The 18817-nt window shown below is 43.9% G+C and overlaps 1 long non-coding RNA gene across 1 annotated transcript in view; it reads left to right on the forward strand.

Annotated features, from left to right (window-relative positions):
- The first annotated feature begins 618 nt into the window (after positions 1 to 618).
- LOC122942585 overlaps positions 619 to 18817 on the forward strand; it is a 72172-nt gene continuing 53973 nt past the window's right edge. The window contains exon 1 of the long non-coding RNA XR_006390598.1: positions 619 to 706. This is a non-coding gene — a long non-coding RNA (uncharacterized LOC122942585). The remainder of the gene's footprint in view (positions 707 to 18817) is intronic.

Genomic DNA, 18817 nt, shown 5'->3' on the forward strand with positions numbered 1-18817 from the left:
TGGGAACAGAAGTGGCCGGGCAGACCAAGAGCAGAGACTACAGCATTGCAAGCAGATTGATCTGCTGGAATTTCAGTGGGTAGTCTTTAAATCCCATGCGCCTTAAGGACCTTGTGATGTTCCAGAGTCATATAACAAGCCTCCATTTCAAAGTGACCATTATTATTATTATTATTATTATTATTTTTATGTTATATTACAAATTTTTATTACCAGAGTGCATTGGATATAGATATTACTCTGCTGCCACATCCCACAGCTGCTTCAAACCCACGTGACTTTAGCATGTCAAGTGAGCCTGCAACATCACAAGGTCCTTACGGCAATCCTAATGGGATTTAGACACTATCTAGTAGGCTGGTTAACCCCTGCCCCTCTCCTGAACTCCCTATTAAGTGTGTGTGTGAAGGACTCAGGCATGCTCACCTAGCCATCCTGTAGCCACAAATGCAGCAGAGTGGGGAAGATCTCTCCTAAACGGCTTATGACAGCTATTAGCTATTCAAGGAGCCATTATATTCAAGGGACGCGGTGTGTGGCATTATTAAAATTTTTTTTTTTTTTTTTTAGGGGCATAGCATACAAATGAGGAGCTACGGATATCTGGGTGAAAAACTCTGCAGAGACTTATCCAGTTGGAAGAAGTCATCATGAAAGTCTGGGCCAGATGGAGAAGAAAAGAAAGCAAACAAATCTAATTACATCTGTAAGTCACTAAATGTAAATGTTTATTTAGCCACTGACAGTGTCTGATCAGTGATGTATTTCCTTTTAAAGTCTGCCCCATGATAATACTCTGCAGACTGCCCATAAGCACCTAGCATCTGACCATCATATGGTCACTGTATAGCCATATTATAGGTTACATTGGCAGCATACACTTGTCCCCGACTGAAAAGCAATACCTGTCCCTGACCATGTGTTGAAGTGTTTCTATGTTACCTTTTTATTCCTTCTTCTGTTGATTTATCTAGAATACATAGTTAAACGGGTCACCAATCTGAGACGTTGGTGGCCTAGCGCTAGGACGCCTAAAGTGGTTCCCAAAGGTGGAACCTAGTGATATGCTACCAATGTCTAAGATAAGACATGGGGGGGGGGCTAATTTAAGGAAAATGTATTGTGCGCCACCATTTTTCCCCTGCAACTCAACCTACCAAGCTCCCCCCGTAGGTTCGAATCCTGGTTGTGCCCCTGCAAACAGTACCTGTCAGTCAGAGAGTACTCCCATATACAGCCAATATGTTTCAACTGAAAAATAACTAAAATGACACATAGTATTAATAATGTGCATTTTTTTCCTGAGTTCCCCTGGCCCTGTGCATGAAGGATCACAGGAGCCATGATTCACTGACTTTTCTACATTATGCATTAATAATTTTTTTGGCTTTTTCTAAATTTCCGAAGCCATACTCTGTGGTGATAGAGGGGTTTGACGTGTTCACATATTTAATAAATCTGTGGGGTGATTTTGGATGCCTTTCAGGTGCAGCAGAGGACTGATAAGAGGCTGTGATGTTCAGGGACTGGAAACATGAAATGCTTCCTGCATAGGGGGGATTATGACAGAAAATCTCAAATATATTAAAGGATTCCACAGAGTTATTTTGTCCAAGAAAAGCACTTAACCAAAATGGCCATTTTTAAACATTGAAAACGGGGTGATTTATTCACCAGGGCGCTGGAGTCATTGCTAGAAAACCATTTTAAAGGAGACCAGTCGCCAGAAAAAAGCTGCCTTTAAGGGGTTGTCTAACTTCGGTAAGTGGCATTTATCATGTAGAGAAAGTTATTACAAGCCACTTGTGATTGCCCATATTGCTTCATTTACTGTCTGGATTCCCTTACGTCCTACCAGCAGCACAGATCGGGGTTAACTGCCCCCTGTGGACTGGTAGGACCGGCGGAATTTTTAATGAGCCCAAGAACCAATAAGCGATCTTCAGCTCCCTGAAAGGGAGTAGATCGCCCCCAGCCCACCGTGTTTTTTTCTGTCCTTTGGACAGGTGGACTGGCGTGATGCTCCCCCTTTGGGGAGCTGAAGAGGCTAAGGGGCTCTATTGAGGCCTTTGGGGGGAAAAAATCGCCACTTTTGTTTCCCCCCTTTTTTGCCTCTATTTAAGGCTAATTGCGGCCATATAATTTTACAAATGTACCGTCGAGGGGGAGGGCGCCCTCCCCTGTTTCTCCCGCCTGTTTTTCTGGCGACTCAGCGGTACCCCGTCTTGTTCCTGGCCGGGTTCGCGCGGCGCCGTGGGCGCCGCCATCTTCCAGAAGTGACGCGTAGTGGCGCAACGTCACTTCCGGTTTCTCGATCTCTGATGCGGTGACATGGTTTAATCTCACCGCTCGTTTTTTTTTTTCCTCCAGCAGACATCCTGAGTAGTCAGGGTGGTTTGGGAAAGGTACTGGGTTTTGGCTGAGCTTATTATAAAGCTCCTTTTGGATCTCTGGGTGTGTTCTCCAGAGGTCCCGCCCACGGGGCGGGGCCTCCCCTTTTTAAACGGCCCAGAGACGGTCATTCAGTCTCTGGTAGCATCGCTTTGACAAGCTAGCTCCAGAGTTCCCTGTGCTTGGATAGATTTCTTACTTTGAGTAGTTTTCTTCCAGCTCTGATTACTTCAAGTGCTGGTGGGCGCCCATATGGTCTTTTCTTCCACCTCCCTGTGTGTGTAGGTGTTATGACCTGTCTCTTTTTTCTGTTACAGTGATGGCTTCCCCTAGGGATACTGATCAACAGCGGAAGTCCACAGCCAAAAGGAGGCACTTGGCCTGTTATGAATGTAACACACCCTTGGACGACAACTTCCCTTACTCAAGGTGTGAAAGTTGTTGCACACACGCAACCACGGAACCCACGATGCAGGAGATGTTCCAGTGCAGGGATCTTGGTCTCCTCTGGAGCGGCGTCTCTCTTCCAATCTCCGCGAGATGCGAGCTATCCGGCTAGCCCTCCTTCACTTCGCCCCTCAGATCCGGGGCAAGGCAGTGAAAGTCCAGTCAGACAATATGACTGCGGTTCTCTACATAAACAAGCAGGGAGGCACAAGGTCATTGCCCCTTCTGTCAGAGATCGGGGTAATTCTTCGGTGGGCAGAGGCGAACCTTTCCCATCTATCTGCCACTCATATTCGAGGCTCCCTCAATATGATAGCGGACCGCTTAAGTTGAGGACTACCGACCATGGAGTGGTCTCTGCATCCGGAGATCTTCAGGCAGTTAGTTCACAGATGGGGTATGCCAGAGGTGGATCTCATGGCGACCAGGTTCAACGCCAAGGTGCTGAGGTTCTGTTCCCTGTACAGGGAAGACAACCCCCTGGCGATAGATGCTCTGTCGATACCGTGGAGGTTCAGGCTGGCTTACATCTTCCCTCCGTTTTCCATGATACCGAAGGTATTGATGAAAATCCATCAGGATCAGGCCTCAGTAATAGCCATCATACCGTTTTGGCCCCGGAGATCCTGGTTTACCCAGCTCATTCAGATGAGTCGGGACAATACTGGAGACTCCCCCCGGAGCAGACCCTGGTGTCGTGGGACACTCACCTCTGCCCAGATCTGCACAGGTTCAACCTGACAGCCTGGAGGTTGATCAGTCCCTTCCCAACATAGAAGGGCTTTCCGAGTCGGTCCTGAGAACTTTGTCGCATTCCAGAGCAGAGTCTACGAGGAAGGCCTACTCCAGGATTATGAGAATCTTCGTGTCATGGTGTGATTCCAAACAGGTGGCGTCTGCAGATCCGCCCCTTCCTGCGATACTGCAATTTCTTCAAGATGGATTAGATAAAGGTCTTTCTCCAGCCACCTTGAAAGTACAGATTTGTGCCATTTTGGCCTGCCTTAACAGGCCACATTCTCGGGACCCACTCATCAAACGCTTCCTGAAGGGAGCTGAAAGACTAAAGCCTACTATACTGAGACCTATTCCCCAGTGGGATCTCTCAGTAGTGCTCAGGGGGTTAGCATCTCCCCCCTTTGAGCCATTGGAGGAGGTAGGGTTAAGATTTTTGACCTTAAAATTAGTTTTTCTTCTGGCTGTAGCTTCAGCCAAGAGGATTTCTGAGCTACAAGCTTTCTCTGCAATTCACCCCTACATCGTTTTTTTGCAGGACAGAGTACTCCTGAAGTTTCTACCTTACTTCAGGCCTAAGGTTCCAACCTTCCAAAATATTAACCAGGTAATCTCTTTACCAGTTTTATTTTCAGCCTCCTCCTCTGATACTCCAGCCAGACATCCGCTGGATATTTCGAGGTGCCTCCAGGTCTATGTGGATAGATCTAGAGAGTTCAGGATAGATGAGAATCTGCTCATCCTGTTTGCCGGTAAGTCTAAAGGCCGTAAAGCGTCTAAAGCCACCATTAGTCGCTGGATCAAGGAAGCCATTAGGGAGTCCTTTGCCTCCCAATTTCTAGATCCTTCGGAGTTTGTGAGGGCCCACTCTACTAGGGCTGTCTCCACCTCTGTTGCGGAGAGAAGTCTTCTCCCCTTAGAGTTGATCTGCAAGGTGGCTTCCTGGAGCTCTGAGTCAACCTTCATCTCCCATTATAGGATAGATGCTAGGGTGGCAGAGTTTTCGGCTTTTGGGCAGACAGTTCTTAGTTCTGCCAGGCATGAGGACCCTCCCTAGGGAATTCTTCTTGCTATCTCCCCATCTGTGCTGCTGGTAGGACGTAAGGGAATCGTTAATTTCTAACGATAATTTGTTTTCCCTTAGTCCTAACAGCAGCACACAAATATCCCACCCTAGGTACATGATGCTTGTTAAAGACACGGTGGGCTGGGGGGCGATTTCCTCCCTTTCAGGGAGCTGAAGATCGCTTATTGGTTCTTGGGCTCATTAAAAATTCCTCCAGTCCTACCAGTCCACAGGGGGCAGTTAACCCCCATCTGTGCTGCTGTTAGGACTAAGGGAAAACAAATTATCGTTAGAAATTAACGATTCATTTTTCTATCACATTATACACTGCTTGTTTCCATGGTTACAGACCACACTGCAATCCATCAGTGGTGGTCGTGTTTGCATAATTTAGGAAAAAGCACTAGCCTATGTGCGCTACCATGGCCCCAACCACCAGAGAGGCTGACGGATTTGCAGGGTGGTAACCATGGAAACGAGCAGTGTATAATGTGATAGAAAAATGAATGCAGCCAGCAAAGGAAGCAATATGGACATTGACAATACATTAGTAAGTGGCTTGTATTACCTTTCTCTACATGATAAATGCCACTTACTGAAGTGAGACAACCCCTTTAAATTAGAGCATCTGACCCATTATTACTCTGTTGATTGGCAAAGGCTGCACCTAGAGCAGAGGGGCATTTGAGACCAGCCATTTTCCTCATCGAGGATTGTAACCAAATAGAGATGTATTTTAGGACCCACTCAGTTCCATTTAAATATAAAAATGGCCCTTTTTAGGGTTCAAATCTGACCAAGGACAACAACTGCATGCAGTTTTTATTTGTTTGTGTGGGTTTCCGGTTTCCTCACACACTTCTTAAAGGGAATCTGTCAGCAGTTTTAACAGTACTATACAGCTGACAGCACTTGACGGGGCTGGGAGAGCAATACAAATATATCTTTTGTGGAGCTTTTATCAACAGGAGTAGTGTGAATATGAAGCTTTATTGTGCTAGATTCTACTCCTTAAAAGGGTTATCCAGTTTGTATCAACATCCTTTAAAATAATCATTTATGAAAGTAGTTATTATTTTGTAATGTATTTCTTTCACCTTAATTGCTCTTATCTTCTGTTCTGGGCTGTGGTCACCCTGTCCATGCAGTTTTCTTATTTCCTGTGATGTTATGTCCATGGGGGTGTCAAAGCACCAACGGGGCAGTGATAGGGGAGTGTCTGTGTTATGAGTTGGGAAGGAGATGCTGTAAGGTGTCGCTGGAGTTGTGTTAGAGAAAGGAGAAGTGCATCATGGGTTTGGTTGGATACAGTAACAGGAGGGGTTACATACAGGGTGGAAACAAACCCGAGTGATTTGTTTACATGGTGAAAACGGGTCAGGAGATACCAAATTTAAAAAAAGGAATGGAGAAGATATGCATGAGGTAAGCAACTACATGAGCATTTCTATTAAAGACCGTCAAAATCCTGTAAAACCCCTTTAAGTGCAATGGAGGTAAAGCTGCACTATAAAAGTGCTCTCTGCATTGAGCTGTTTCACAGATCTCCCCTCTGCTATAACAGCTATCGTTGTCTCCTGGTTGGATGTTGCAGCTGTCAATCAAAGGAGAAGGGAGGGAATGTGAAGCAGCTCAATGTAGAAAGCAAAGTGTACTTCACAGGTATGCTTCCATTGCACTATAGGAGCAGTACCTGAAAACATAAAAGTTCATATTCACACTACTCCTGAAGATAAAAGGTCCACAAAATGTATGCTTGTACTTCTCTCCCCAGCCACTCCTTAGTGCCGACAGCAGATTAGCATGGTCAAAACTGCTGACAGACTCCCTATAAAACATACTGATTGATCTGGAACTACTGTAGCTTGTGAGCTCCGATAGGCACAAGTAGTGATGTGAATACAACCTCTGTACAGCTCTGTGGAATATGTTGCTGCAATATAAATAAGTAAAAAAGTTATAATACTGACAACAGCAGCAGCTTTATCGGTTATCACCCAGCTTTCCGTGAGTCCTGAACAGCAAATGTATGCAGTGCCATAGGCCTGTTCTTCTACTGCACACTGACTAGACATCTGGGAGGCATTGGGGGTTAATCAGTTACTGTATACAATGTATCCGCCACCTCCAAAAGGGGTTTGGGGGGAGGTTCTGTGACCCAATCTATTATCTTCCATTTTAAAAATTTGTTTCAAGTATCAAAGGAACGGAAATTTTAACGAGCAGAGAATGTCCTTGTGATCTTTTACCAGACAGTAAAATCAAGAAACAAAAACCATAAAAATACAAAGTTTATGTGTCACTGGTGTGAGACCTGGCAGCACCGCGTCCTGGCAGAGGGAAGTGACTAAGAAGAGAAAAAAATATGGCTCCAAAGGACCGAACACTGCAGCTGTAGATTTTATTGTATTTACATTACAAAATGCTCGTCAAATGAATTAGACCAGATGGTCATCGGCGTAACCATGTACCCATAATAGCAACAGGGGAGGAGGACAGCAGCATGAAAGGGACCAAAGGAGGCCTCATCCTGTAATTTTATTACATTTTATTGTAATGCATCCAGTATATCTGAGCCCATCAGCCTACGCCATGGTGATACTGTCTACTGAGCCTGTGTATCTAAGCCTATCATGTTTGATACTGACTGATGAGTTGATGTATCTAAGCCTGTCATTACTGATACCATCTACTGAGCTGGTGTATTTAAAGCCTATCATGAATTAATCTATCTGCTAAGTCTGTGTAGGCTAAGGCTACTTTCACACTAGCGTTCGGGGCTCTGCTTGTGAGTTCCGTTTGAAGGCTCTCACAAGCGGTCCCGAACGGATCCGTCCAGCCCTAATGCATTCTGAGTGGATACGGATCCGCTCAGAATGCATCAGTCTGGCACCGTCTGTCCTCCGCTCCGCTCAGCAGGCGGACACCTGAACGCTGCTTGCAGCGTTCGGGTGTCCGCCTGGCCGTGCGGAGGCAAACGGATCCGTCCAGAGTTACAATGGAAGTCAATGGGGGCGGATCCGTTCGAAGGTGAAACAATATGGTGCATTTTTCAAACGGATCCGCAGCCCATTGACTTTCAATCTAAAATCTGGACGGATCCGTCTGAATACAAATTGTACTTAGACTTTTTTAGTAAAATATAATGCAGACGGTTCCGTCTGAACGGATACCAACGTTTACATTATAGGAGCGGATCCGTCTGTACAAATACCAGACGGATCCGCTCCGAACGCAAGTGTGAAAGTAGCCTAAGCCTGTAATTTGTAATACTGGCTGCTGAGCTGATGTATATAAGCTGGTCATATTTAGTATATCTAGGCCTAGACGTAAATATGGTGCAGTGCGTAACAGCGGGGAACCTTCCATGCCAGTACCATATCTGACGTTGGCAGAGAATCAGAGAAGGCAGCCAGTGGGTAGAGCATCTCCTCCGTCCACTGTAAAAAAATAAATAAGTGAAATTTGAGATTGAAGGAGCCTGGAACGCGTCAGCCTGCAAGAAGGCAGAGGGGAATGGGGCAGCGCTCTTCATCCATCTCTATAGCTGCACCAAGTACAGTATGAGGGGAATGACCAGAGTGTAATTTTTCTTGGTGCAGTGCTCGGACTGAGATTATAATACTTTGCAATGGTGGAAAAGGGAATTATGTCAGTCTCTTAAACATTTGGTTCATCTGACATTACATCAGAATCTGTGCTGCTGAGAGAAATATTCCAGAGCATTATACACATAGCAACTCACCCCTGAGCCACCTGCAGATGTCCTCAAAATATTTGCTCTAGAAACTACTAGCTGTGACTTTGGCTACAAGCTCGTGCCTGCGATGACCAGGTGGGCAATGAACCTCGGAGGTTGGAGGCATTGTTTCCTTCATTGTCATGATCCTCTGAACAGACCAGACCATGAATGATCAGGCAATGGTTCCCCATACAGAACAATGACCAGTGACCATCTAACTCCATCAAACAGAAAATAAGCAAATCTAGTCATACATTAGCACAGGGGTAGCCATAGACAATGGTGGTACTGTTGCTGCACAGCAGGGGGAGCACATATGTATGTTTGGAGGTCTGGGGGCAGTGAACCAGTGGTTCACTGCTAAAGGGTTAATGTCCTAATGCACTATGGTTCACTGCTAGAAGCGTTAATGCACAGTGTGTATGCACTTCCACTGACAAAAATAGCTAATATGACTTTACTGTGCTCTCTATACCCCAAAAGGCTGTATATAGGTAGGAATTAGTTAACTTATTGATCCCATGACTCCTGGATAGTGAGTTCTTGGTAAATAACCCAACAGGTAGGGCATACATCCTGCATGTAAGGCTTCTTTCACACTAGTGTTTCAATTTTCTGGTATTGAAATCCGGGAGAGGAACTCAATACCGGATAAAAACGCTTCCGTTTGTCCCCATTGACAACTGAACAGAACGGAATGCTACAAAATGCATTCCGTTCCGTTTGTTTGTATTCCCATACCGGAGAGCAAACTGCAGCAAGCTGTGGTTTTCTTTCTGTCATGGGATGCGGAGCCAAACAGATCTGGCATGACCCACAATGCAAGTCAATGAGGACGAATCCGTTTTCTCAGACACAATAGAAAATGCATCTGTTCTCCATTGACTTTACATGGTGTTCATGACAGATCCGTCATTGCTATGTTAAAGTTAATACAACCGGATCCATTTATAACAGAAGCATTTTGCTGATCCCTACTGATCAGGCAAAAACTCAAGTGTGAAAGTAGCCTAACCTGGAGAGATTGAACTTAATTTTGCAACTGCCTGTGTGTGATATATGCCCAAAGTGCTTCAGTAAAGTACAGTAAACTTATCTTCAAAATTGGCCTCCTCCTTGCCTTGCATCGCCTATTTGCACTGTGACACACTAGCACATCAAGGGAGCCCTGCCTCGCATTCCAGCACCTACTGACAATTCTTCCTGGTGCCCCCAGGAAGAAGGTTTGGCTGAAACGTATGTTGGGGTGACGATACCGCAGTCCCCTGGATCCCTTGGTCTGGTATACTCATTTACTTTGTATGTGTTATATTATTTAGGAATGCTTTTTTGCCTGAGAGAGATTATACTGCTGCATTTTTGTGGTTGAGGTATTATAATGTGATTATGTAGGTAATTTACAATATTGACAACCATATGGCATATTGTATTGCATTTAAGTAGCAAGCAGTACTTGGCGATTTGTGGCTATTCCCTATTCTATTATCTGATAATATTTATATGACCACTGCGAGAGTCTGGGGATGGTTTTTTTTGGTGACGTGGTGTTCATCCAAGATTGTGGATATTTTAATGAAATTTTTAATTATTATTTTTATTATGTTTCAATAAAGATGTACTATTTATGGATACTGTGTTGCTTTTTGTTTGCTGGTGCTTACTATTGCGATTCCACACAGAATAGACGAGTTATCACTATAGGTGTTATTATTTCTTTTCATGGGAGTCGGGACAACACAAGATCTGACACTGTGATACAATGTTAAGTAGTCAGCGTACAGCTTGTATAACAGTGTAAATTAGGTGTGCCCTCAAAATAGCTCAACACACAGCCATTAATGTCTTAACTGCTGGCAACAAAAGTGAGTTACACCCCTAAGTGAAAATGGCCAAATTGTGCCCAATTAGCCATTTTCTCTCCCTGGTTTCATGTGACTCATTAGTGTTACAAGGTCTCAGGTGTGAAATGGGGAGCAGGTGTGTTATATTTGGTGTTATCGCTCTCCCACTCTCTCATACTGGTCACTGGAAGTTCAGCATGGCTCCTCATGGCAAAGAACTCTCTGAGGATCAGAAAAAAAAGAATTGTTGCTCTACATAAAGATGGGCTAGGCTACAAGAAGCTTGCCAACACCGGGAAACTGAGCTGCAGCACGGTGGCCAAGACCATACAGCGGTTTACACTGCATCAAATTGGTCTGTATGGCTGCCATTGCAGAAGGAAGCCTCTCCTAAAGATGATGCACAAGAGAGCCCACAAACAGACTAAGGATTACTGGATTACTGGAACATTGTCCTGTTGTCCGATGAGACCAAGATAAACGTATTTGGTTCAGATGGTGTCAAGCGTATGTGGCGGCAACCAGGTGAGGAGTACAAAGACAAGTGTCTTGCCTACAGTCAAGCATGGTGGTGGAAGTATCATCGTTTGGGGCTGCTTGAGTGATGCTGGCTGTGGGGACCTACAGTTCATTGAGGGAACCATGAATGCCAACATGTACTGTGACATACTGAAGCAGAGCATGGTCCCCTCCTTTCGAAGTATTCCAGCATGATAACGACCCCAAACACACCAACAAGATGACCACTGCCTTGCTAAAGAAACTGAGGGTAAAGGTGCTGAACTGGCCAAACATGTCTCCAGACCCAAACCCTATTGAGCATCTGTGGGGCATCCTCACATGGAGATGGTGTGAAGCAGAAGGTTGGATGGTGTGAAGCAGAAGATGGAGGAGAGCAAGGTCTCTAACATCGACCAACACCGTGATGTCATCATGGAGGAGTGGAAGAGTATTCCAGTGGCAATCTGTGAAGCTCTAGTGAACTTGATGCCCAAAAGAGTTAAGGCAGTGGCCACACAAAATATTGACACTTTAAGCACAATTTGGCTATTTTCACTTAGGGGTGTACTCACTTTTGTTGCCAGCAGTTCAGACATTAATGGCTGTGTGTTGAGTTATTTTGAGGGCACACCTAATTTACATTGTAGTGGGGGGATGTGTACTAGGATAGTGCACAAATATGATATCTCTTGGCGCAAATACATAACCTCAATGCGCCACCCACAGCAGCATGGATCCCACAGTTCTGTGATCAGCCACGCTATCTGCACCAGCTCGGACCCCAAAGACTTGAAAAAGGAGTATATTCACTCCGAAACACATTGTCGCTCTGTACCAATCGAAAATAAAAAAAGATTTTATATACATCCATTGAGGTTGTGTATTTGCACCAAGAGGTATCATATTTGTGCACTATCCTAGTACACATCCCCCCACTGCATTCTACACCACTACTCTGGAGGACTGGCAACTCCATTTACGAGGACTGAGAGATACCGGCAGCACCGACCCTTTGCCCTCACAAGTGTTGTGCCTGCGTAGGCACAACACCAAAAGGTGAGCATAACGATTGACACGTTTTATTCATAAACATTGTTTTATCTACATACTACTCTATGAGCACCTTTCCTTTTTCTGCCACATTTACTTTACATTGTATCACAGTGTCATCTCTTCAGTGTTGTCCCATGATAAGATATAATAAAATAGTTACAAAATTGTGAGGTGTGTACTCACTTTTGTGACATACTGTATATAGAAAAAAAAACATTTTATTACAGTGCTTCTTTAACTCCTTAAGTACACAGCCATTTTTTGCAAATCTGACCAGTGTCACTTTAAGTGGTGATAACTTTAAAACGCTTGACTTATCCAGGCCATTCTGAGATTGTTTTCTCGTCACATATTGTACTTCATGACACTGGTAAAATGAAGTAAAAAAAAAAAATAATCTTTATTTATAAAAAAAAAATACCAAATTTACCAAAAAATTGTAAAAAATGGCAAATTTTAAAATTTCGATTTTTCTAGTTCTATAATACATAGTAATACCTCCAGAAATAGTTATTACTTTGCATTCCCCATATGTATATTTCATGTTTGGATCATTTTGGGAATGATATTTTATTTTTTGGGGATGTTACAAGGCTTAGAAGTTTAGAAGCAAATCTTGAAATTTTTCAGAAATTTCAAAAACACAATTTTTAGGGACCAGTTCAGGTCTGAAGTCACTTTGTAAGGCTTACATAATAGAACCCACCCAAAAATGACCCCATTCTAGAAACTACACCCCTCAAGGTATTCAAAACTGATTTTACAAACGTTGTTAACCCTTTAGGTGTTCCACAAGAGTTATTGGCAAATGTAGATGACATTTCAGATTTTTTTTGCAAATTTTCCATTTTGATCAATTTTTTTCCAGTAACAAACAAAGGTTTAACAGCCAAACAAAACTTAATATTTAATTGCCCTTATTCTGTAGTTTACAGAAACACCCCATATGTGGTCATAAACTGCTGTACAGGCACACGGTAGTGCGCAGAAGGAAAGGAATGCCATATGGTTTTTGGAAGGCAGATTTTGCTGGACTGTTTTTTTTTTTACACCATGTCCCATTTGAAGCCCCCCTGATGCACTCCTAGAGTAGAAACTCCAAAAAAGTGACCCTATTTTAGAAACTACGGGAAAGGGTGGAAGTTTTGTTGGTACTAGTTTAGGGTACATATGATTTTTGGTTGCTCTATATTACACTTTTTGTGAGGCAAGGTAACAAGAAATAGCTGGTTTGGCACAGTTTTTATTTTTTGTTATTTACAACATTCATATGACAGGTTAGATCATGTGGTATTTTTATAGACCAGGTTGTCACGGACGCGGCAATACCTAATATGTATACTTTTTTTTATTTATGTAAGTTTTACACAATGATTTCTTTTTTTAAACAGTGTTTCCATAGTCTGAGAGCCAGAATTTTTTCAGTTTTTGGGCGATTACCTTGGGTAGGGTATGATTTTTGCGGGATGAGATGACTTTTTTTGTGCACTATTTTGGGGTGCGTGTGACTTTTTGATCGCTTGCTATTACATTTTTTGTGATGTAAGGTGACAAAAAATAGCTTTTTTTACACCGTTTTTATTTTTTAGGGGTTAGGTCATGTGATATTTTTAGAGCAAGTTGTTAAGTTCGCTGCGATACCTAATATGTATACTTTTTTTATTTATGTAAGTTTTACACAATGATTTCATTTTTGAAGCAAAAATGGGTAGGGTAGGGTATGATTTTTGCGGGATGAGATGACGTTTTTTTTGGGGCACTATTTTGGGGTGTGTGTGACTTTGTGATCGCTTGCTATTACACTTTTTGTGATGTAAGGTGACAAAAAATGGTTTATTTAGCACAGTTTTTATTTTAAATTTCATCTGAGGGTTAGGTCATGTGATATTTTTATAGAGCCGGTCGATACGGATGCGGCGATACCTAATATATATACATTTTTTTATTTATGTAAGTATTACACAATAATAACATTTTTGAAAAAAAATAAATCATGTTTTAGTGTCTCCATATTCTGAGAGCCATAGTTTTTTCAGTTTTTGGGCGATTATCTTAGGTAGGGACTCATTTTTTGCAGGATGAGATGATGGTTTGATTGGCAAAAAAATGTTTATTTAGCACAGTTTTTATTTTTTATTATTTACGGTGTTCATCTGAGGGATTAGGTCATGTGATATTTTTATAGAGTCGGTCGATATGGACGCGGTGATACCTAATATGTATACTTTTTTTTAAATGTAAGTTTTACGCAATAACAGCTTTTTTAAAACAAAAAAATGTTTTAGTGTCTCCATATTCTGAGCCATAGTTTTTTTATTTTTTGAGAGATTGTCTCAGGTAGGGGCTCATTTTTTGTGGGATGAGGTGACGGTTAGATTGGTACTATTTTGGTGGCCAAACGCCTTTTTGATCGCTTGCTGTTGTACTTTTTGTGATGTAAGGTGACAAAAAAATTGTTTATTTAGCACAGTTTTTATTTTTTATTTTTTTACGATGTTCATCTGAGGGGTTAGGTCATGTAATATGTTTAGAGAGGCGGTCGATAAGGACACGGCGATACCTAATATGTATACTTTTTTTCCCCCTATTTTTTACCAATTTTTTTATTTTATTTAGGGAAAATTTTAACTTGAAACTTTTAATTTTTGGGGGGAAAACTTTATTTTTTCAACCTTTTTTTTACTTTATTTTTTGTCCCACTTTGGTACTTGAACTTTTGGGGGTCTAATTCCTTTACAATGCATTCCAATACTTCTGTATTGGAATGCATTGGCTGTATGAGTAATACTGTGTGTATTACTCATACAGCTTCCGGTCTGTGAGATCCAGGGGGCTGGATCTCACAGGCACGTCACAGGAAGGCAGCAGAGATGGCTCAGGAAGGCATCGCGCTGCCTTCCATGCCATCGGGTCCCCCCTACAGCCGCATGGGGACTCGATGGCACCGCCGCCAGCAGGCACCGGGTTCCGATCACCGCCCGCTGGGTGGCAGTAATCGGAAATACACATGACGTACCAGTATTAATTTCTAGTAGAGAATGAGGATGGCACTGCCCAAAATGGTACTTCTTTAACATATCCCCTGGCTGTTCAATCACTGCTGCACAGTTATCTACAATTGTAGAATGCCACAGAAGAAGTCAGTAATCCCTCTACTGGCGAAATTAACTTCTCCATTTTCCTTTACCACTGAGAAATAAGTAATAAGTAAGAAGGTAATAATACCTTCTAACATCTGACTATCCACCTGTCATGGATGTAGTAGGTGAGAACACCAAAAGACAACAAGAAGGAAGAGGAAAGACACTAGACCTCACCGCTAGGCAAGGAAAAGGGTCACCACCTATAAAACCCTGCTCCTGGCCCTAACTTCTATACATATGGGCACCTCTCGATGGTAGAGATGCCCATACACAGGAGCCTGGAAAACCCTGGTAACCCTTTGATGCCCTAAAGGTAATGACAGGGCAGAGACAACCCGTTCCTTCCCTGGTGAAGGAACCGGCATCTAGCTGAGGACTAGTAAACAACCAAGGGGGAATACAAAACACAACAAGTGGAACACCTAACATCTGAGGATGATGGATAAACAGGACTTCAACAAGAACCACACTCCAGCTCCTCCAAAACCAAATGAAGCTATCCAGAGCAAGGAGTGATGGGTAAAGTCAGACTAAATAGGGAGAGGTAAAGGTCACATGATCCACACCTGAACAGGAGGTGTGGACATACCAGAAACACAGACAAAGTGAAACCAAAAGAGGCTGTCAGATCACTCATGTGCAGTCAGTCTTTCAGACCTTCTAACACCAGTCACAGGTGTGACACCACCATTAGTTAAATTCTCTAAAATCAACCCATATCTCATTATATATTGTGTCGACACCAGACATCTGAGAAGCTCTGACAGACGTTCTTCAGAACCTCCTCCTTGAGGTTCCTTTTGTTTTGCTTTCGTTTTCTCATCTCGTTAGCCTCTCTCAGCTGTGATGTAGTTGCACTGATTGCATCCCTTTAAATCCCTTCCCATACTGCATCACTTTGCGGTTTATACAACTTCCTGGAGTGTGTGCATGCTGGATGCTACTACTGAGTCTTCTACAGATAAGTTTTGTCCATTCATTTGTGTTTTCCTGTTTGCTGGATCCCAGGTGACCCTGACTCCCTCCGTATCAAGTGTAGGGAGCCGGTGGTCGTGTCCCCTCACTATTATAGGGTGTTCAGGTGTTATACAGTCGAGGAACGAGGATATGCGATCATCTACCATTGAGATTTTTGCATAGGCTGAGCAGTTAGGGAGAGAGCCAGGTCTGTTGCAGGGCTCTCCCTTTGGTTCCTTAGTTTTTGATCCAGTCAGTCGGATCTTCATTTTGTGTCTTCTAGTTTTCTGTACACCTTCCGTGACATTATAAACCGCCACCTTCTGAAGAACGTCTGTCAGAGCTTCTCAGATGTCTGGTGGTGACAGTACCCCTCCTTCTACGAGTGGACTCCGGACACTCAGAGCCCACCTTCTCAGGATGGGACCTATGGAAAGCCCTGATGAGACGAGTGGCCTTAATATCCATTACTGGGACCCACAATCTCTCTTCAGGGACCATAACCCTACCATTGATTGGCAAGCGAGGCAAATAAATGGTTGGAGTGACTTTTGCAGAGAGAATTGCCTCACGACATCTGTTTCTGAGGTTTCTACTAAGACTGTACCATCTTTTCTCTCAGAATTTTTGGATGTGTTTTCTGAGAGTGGTCTTCAGGACTTGCCCCCTTACAGGGAGTACGATTGCCCTATTAATCTCACCCCAGGCACCAAGCTGCCTAAATCTCATTTATACAATCTCTCCCAACCTGAAAGGGTCGCTATGCGTGCTTATATCTCTGAGAGTCTGAGAAAGGGACACATACGACCCTCGAAGTCACCTGTTGCAGCTGGTTTTCGCATGGACCCCGAGAAGGTCCGCGCTGTGCTTGAGTGGGAGCTTCCTTAGAATCAGAAGGCGCTGATGCGTTTTTTGGGCTTTGCCAATTATTACAGGAAGTTTATTTTGAATTATTCCTCTGTTGTTAAACCACTCACTGATATCACTAGAAAGGGGGTAGATTTTTCCTCCTGGTTGGTAGAGGCGCGTAAGGCCTTTTCTAATATCAAGGAGAGTTTTGCTTCCGCTCCCATCTTGGTACAACCTGATATTTCTCTACTCTTGATAGTTGAGGTTGATGCTTCTGAGGTGAGTGTGGCTGAGGTCTTGTCTCAGGGTCCCTCTCCTGCCAAATGGCGACCGTGTGCCTTTTTCTCGAAGAAACTCTCCTCCGCAGAGATAAATTACGATGTGGGAGATAGGGAGTTGTTGGCCATCAAGTTAGCTTTTGAGGAATGGCGCCATTGGCTAGAGGGAGCCAGACACCTTATTACCGTGTTTACTGACCATAAGAATCTGGCCTACTTGGAGTCAGCCAAGCGTCTGAACCCGAGACAGGCAAGATGGTCTTTGTTCTTTTCAAGGTTTAATTTTGTTGTCACGTTCCGCCCTGGGGTTAAGAATGTGAAGGCGGATGCCCTGTCACGTTGTTTTCTGGGAGGTGGGAATTTTGAAGACCCGGGTCCCATTTTGGCTGAAGATGTGGTGGTCTCTGCTCTTTATCCTGAATTGGAGGCAGAGGTTCAGGTAGCCCAGTCAGAAGCTCCTGATCTTTGTCCTCCTGGGAGGTTGTTTGTGCCTCTCGCTTTAAGACACAAGATTTTTAAGGAGCACCACGATACTGTCCTTGCTGGGCACCCTGGGGCAAGAGCCACAGTGGATCTCATCGCTCTGAGATTCTGGTGGCCGGCGCTTCGTAAGTCGGTTGAGGGTTTTGTGGCAGCCTGGGAGACCTGCGCTCGTGCCAAAGTCCCTCATTCACGGCCATCAGGTCCTCTCCTTCCGTCACCCATTCCTTCCCGTCCTTGGACACATCTGTCCATGGAATTCATTACGGACCTGCCTCGTTCCTCGGGGAAGACTGTGATTCTGGTGGTGGTAGACCGTTTTAGCAAAATGGTGCATTTCATTCCTTTTCCTGGCTTGCCCAATGCTAAGACGCTGGCGCAGGCATTTATTGATCACATTGTCAAATTGCATGGTATTCCTTCAGACATAGTCTCTGATAGGGGCACACAGTTTGTTTCCAGATTCTGGAAGGCTTTCTGTTCTCGCTTGGGGGTTCGGTTGTCATTCTCTTCTGCTTTCCACCCGCAGTCGAATGGCCAGACAGAGCGCGTCAATCAGAATCTGGAGACATATCTGTGCTGTTTTGTGGCGGAGAATCAGGAGGATTGGTGTTCTTTTTTGTCCCTTGCTGAGTTTGCTTTAAATAACCATCGTCAGGTTTCATCCGCAGTTTGGGACATTCTCTGGAGAGGGGTCTTCTGGTTTAACTGATGAGGACAGATTCTCCTCGTCTTTGTCATCTATTTGGCAAAAGATTCAGGATAATCTAAAGAGCATGAGTGAGAGATATAAGCGTGTGGCGGATAAGAGACGTGTGCCTGGTCCGGACCTGAATGCTGGTGATCTGGTGTGGTTGTCTACTAAGAATATCAAATTGAAGGTTCCCTCCTGGAAGTTGGGTCCTAAGTTTATTGGGCCTTACAAAATCTTGTCCGTCATCAATCCTGTTGCCTACCGTCTTGATCTTCCTCAGACTTGGAAGATCCATAATGTTTTTCATAAGTCCTTATTAAAACCTTATGTCCAACCCATTGTACCCTCGTCTTTGCCTCCTCCTCCGATTGTGGTTGATGGTAATCTTGAATTTCAGGTCTCTAGGATTGTGGATTCTCGTGTTGTCTGCGGTTCTCTCCAGTACCTCGTTCATTGGGAGGATTATGGTCCTGAGGAGAGGATGTGGGTCCCAGTGACGGACATTAAGGTTACTCGTCTCATCAGGGCTTTCCATAGGTCCCATCCTGAGAAGGTGGGCTCTGAGTGTCCGGAGTCCACTCGTAGAAGGAGGGGTACTGTCACCACCAGACATCTGAGAAGCTCTGACAGACGTTCTTCA

Source organism: Bufo gargarizans, chromosome 6 (genome assembly GCF_014858855.1).
Source record: "Bufo gargarizans isolate SCDJY-AF-19 chromosome 6, ASM1485885v1, whole genome shotgun sequence".
Classification (NCBI taxonomy): Eukaryota; Metazoa; Chordata; class Amphibia; order Anura; family Bufonidae; genus Bufo; species Bufo gargarizans.